This window comes from Branchiostoma floridae, chromosome 2 (genome assembly GCF_000003815.2).
Source record: "Branchiostoma floridae strain S238N-H82 chromosome 2, Bfl_VNyyK, whole genome shotgun sequence".
NCBI classification, from domain to species: domain Eukaryota; kingdom Metazoa; phylum Chordata; class Leptocardii; order Amphioxiformes; family Branchiostomatidae; genus Branchiostoma; species Branchiostoma floridae.
In genome coordinates, this window is record NC_049980.1 from 19,317,994 (window position 1) to 19,322,402 (window position 4,409).

Here is a 4,409-nt window from a genome sequence, read left to right on the forward strand (position 1 = left end):
TTCAACTGATGATCAAGTGATCAAATCCCGTTTTCTTATTTGTCGAATCGATAATTTTGATTGGCAGCCAAGGGAGGTCCTCCAAGAACGGGTGGTCCTGAAGGCTGCGGAACTAAGTGCTTTGACATCTTCACCCTCCCTCTGGTGTGCCCTACATTTCAAGCACTTAACATCTCCAACAGGGACCTCCCTGTAATGTCTTCTGTTATAATCTAACTCAGGGGCAATACCGAATCTCGGCTGAGGGAGACTACTTATGACAATTGCATCAAAGGCATAATAACTAAAACAAGCTTCTGGCATCCCTTCCACTGGTTATCTCCGTATAGGAGGAGACCCCGAAAGCCACCGATAGCGAGAGATGACTAGTATGTAACACAGGCTAAAGAGCAAATATTATCTCCCTCTTTGTAATCCCCCCCCCCCCTCACACACACACACCAACCAGCTGCTCTATCATCAGTAAACTAGGAGAGACGGTAGGTATCTCTGTCGTGAAAGCAGTTGCCTTGACGTTAAAGCTTAAGACAGCGCCTCTATCATAACCAGAAAATGTTTCGCCCAAGGCCTAGATAACATTTATGATACACCAATGATCCATGAGGTCATACCGTAAACCCCTCTAAACTCCTTGGTAAATGCAACTCAAAAGTTGATGGAATTCGAAGAAAAGTGTTGCTACGTACAAGCTTTACCTATTAACGACATATACCGTATTCATCATACGCTCATTAGCATTGTTGATGGCTTTGCTGACAGAAAAAAAATTGAACCCACCATTGCATATAGCGAAATATGGACAAAGTCCTTGTCCTGTGCGATAGCAATACAGCATTACTCAAACTGTGACCTGGCAAGCAGTTTGAGTGGTAAATTGATACTCATTAATACATAACTCATTAACATCCCAGGCTGGTTGCCAACCAGGAACAATATGGCCAGGGACATCAATCGTGGATTGGGAAAATGATAGCTCAGAGACGACGGTATTCTGTATCTGTATCTGTATCTGTCCCTGATGGTACTTAATATGTCAGGGACAGATTGGCATAATGCTCGTGAGATGATTCAAAATATTTTCCTGTACTGATTTTCGTGTGGACATTAATATCAAATCATGCTGAATGAACTAAACTAGAGTTCGGCGACCTCATACCTCCATGAAATATTTAGACCTTTTGTAAACTTTATGCAAATGACACATTTACATGATTTATGCATGGTGATGTTCATCATTGAATAACTTACACATATCACAACTATAAAATTCCCATCATTAGTCAGGTGATTTTGCAATATGTACATATATTATGTAAATCAGTTCCTCATCTGCATATTTGGCATCTGCTTATGTTGCACCTATCATAATTTACATGAGTTACATTTATTGAAGTCCAGTTATTGAAATAATGGAATTATACAATTTGCACATTAATTATGCAAATTGAGTCTTCATTTGCAAAACATGTATATAATTATGAACATATTTGCCTAAGCTACCTGCATGCCTAAAATGAAGGCAATCCATTGTTCCTTTCTGCAGTTATCCTCTTTCGAAGGTCTTGACAAAAATGCCCCTGCAGTTCCTAAATTAAATGTTAGGGGGCTGAAACTTGGCCCAATATGTCATAGCGCTGAAAGCTGTCTACTACCGGTATACCCAAATGTCAAGACCATATCATGTCTGGGACAAGGGATACATTGAAAAGACTGCTATGCTAGAACATTCTCATTAATTATACAAATTTAGAGTACATCTATCGACTAGATCCAGTATCACAACACGTGTTATGCCTAGACACATTATGCAAATGTACTCTAAATTTGTATAATTAGTATGTAATTCTGTACAACATTGTCTCAGAACACGAGATAGCAAAACCAGAAGTTGGACTGCAGTACCAAGGGAAGCCGCTAGGGGGCCCAAAATCTAATCACTTTCAGCTTTCGCCACATTCCACCAACACACTAAGTATGAAACCAATCCACCCAGCCGTTCTTGAGTTATCTTGTTGATAGACAGACACACACACACACACACAAGCGCTACTGAAAATATAACCTCCATGGCATTTCATGGAGGTAATAACCAAGGGTGTATCTAGATGGCTAGTAATTTGACCTTGCTTGTACTTGGTAACTGTCCCAGCCAGGCCTCTGGATCCACTGGTATGAACAGCTCGGGTGCTGATGCCCATAGTTAAACCTTATCAGCATCCATATCGATAGAGCCTGGCCATTATATAGTATCACTGGGAATATATTATCACTAAGAATATTCAATAACCTCCGTTGCCAGCGTAGCTGAAACGCCATCTATCGACTAGATCCAGTATCACAACTCGTGTTATGCCTAGACACATGTGGCTATTTTATATCACTTTATATCACTTTTGGACCTGTTCCAAACCATACAACTTTGTTTTATAAAAGAAATTCATGCAAGCTTGATCCGCACAACAAAACGTTATGATCTAAAACCATGAAGCAGTTTCTCTCCCGTTTAATGCTGAAAAAATTCAACATAAGTTGCCATTAGCAAGTATGAAAAAATTGTATCTGATCTCTTCCAAAAATAGCAGCACCCCGCATATCCAACATTGCAAACTGACGCTTTGGCGACAGCGTCACTGAATTGTCGAACAATTCCTGTCTATCCAACTCATACTGTCTATAAAACTTATTAGGTTTACACTCAGAGTTAAAATCATGAGGTTATGGGTCATTAACCTCCTTGAGGTCACTAATTACATCTCACGTTTTGCTGGGGGCTATTCATTAATACACGCCCGTCTGTATACTGCATATACTATCAAAGGTTGCCACCAAAACACTCACTTAAATGCTTAGACCGTTTTAGCGAAAGATCTAGTCATAACAACCAGTTTTAGGCAATGTTGTCCATGCAACTATCAGTTATTATCTACGGTACGAGCTTCTGCTTCCCTCCCCACCTCCCAGCTCAAATGTTTATTTTGAAATTGTTTATCTAAGAGGCAGCCAACGTTATGATCAGCAAGGAGGTTTTATAAATATGATAAAACCTGCTTGTGATCAGTCAGAAAGGCTTCCTTCCTACCACGCACAGTCAGGAATTGGAAATTGCGCTACCTCGAGCTCAAGCGACCGTTGAAGGATCTTGAAGCCACCACCATCGACACCTTGTGTCAAGGGCTTCCAAACTTATAAACAACAAGACATTTTCCGCTGGTGACCTTGCCTTTCTCATTACAAGTGACAGAATGATCAGCATGATGATAGTGGCCACGTATTCAGTTCAAGTCCACTCTACGTTCCTTACCTTCAGATGGGCCAAGGCTAGACTCGCAGCTTGCGCTGCTACAAATGTTGGTGACCTTTGACCTCGACGCTGGCACTTTTCACTCGCACAAAGGGGCGTACAAATGGTCATAGAGTAAACACATGATACACGACTTGTATTTTTTAACGTACCATTTCATGCTAGGGGGCGCATGGTCATATGGATGTATAGCACAGGGGGCAATCTAGATCACAACATAGACCGGACTAGACTAGAACAGGATTGCACCACAGACGCGTTGTCATGGTAATGACGCTGTTTGTGCCTTGTGGTTCTGTTGGCCGGAAATGTTGATAAGAAATGTGAAGTTGGTTTAAATATGACCTCCAGTCCTGATGACCTCCTTTATATATAGAAATGTCCAGTCTTCTGTCATGGTGGAGGCGAATTTACATTCTATTTTTCAAACTTTGTGACCAAACATTTTAAGATCAGCTATGTTTGACCTGTGAATTAGTGAGAGGCTCCCGCCTGATGGCTTGGATAGACTGAGTCATTGGGGCTGAAACCCTGGTGTGCTCGTGAGTGTTTGGGCCAAAGAGTCAACTTCCTTATTTTGTTTTTACCCAAATAAACAATTTGCTTTTGATTGTTACACAGATAAAAGATGTAATGTAATTGTTTGAACATCATGAACCACTAGCAAAGATGTATATCTATCAACATCAACGTAACCTACAAAATCCATGCAACATCTGGGAAGATAGATGTAACGTTCATGCATTTTTTTTCATGATTTCTACAATACCGGTACACATGGAGCTGCATAGATAAGGCAGATAGGAAAACAGAGATGGTGCCATCGTTTGCACCATGTGGTGTGGGAGGACTTTAAACTTGACTTTAACTTAAACGGACAAGGACCTACCTAGATGTTAAAACATCTATCGTTAATTACCGAGGGAAACCTTTTTAGGGTTGTTTTGCAATAAACCAGGTTCTGAAACAAGGTTGAACTGTAATTTTAAACAAAAAACACACAAGCTAACAAATCAGGTTATACAGTTTTATGTCATGCTTAGCATCTCCGCTGTATTTCTTATCAGTGCATTCGTTTCATTCAATTCACCATCATTCAATTCACCAT

General features: G+C 40.4%; 1 protein-coding gene across 1 annotated transcript in view; it reads right to left on the reverse strand.

Annotated features, from left to right (window-relative positions):
* Positions 1-4,409, reverse strand: part of LOC118408909 (E3 ubiquitin-protein ligase TRIM56-like) — a 10,261-nt gene that overhangs the window by 1,905 nt on the left and 3,947 nt on the right. The gene's annotated exons all lie outside the window — the stretch shown is intronic.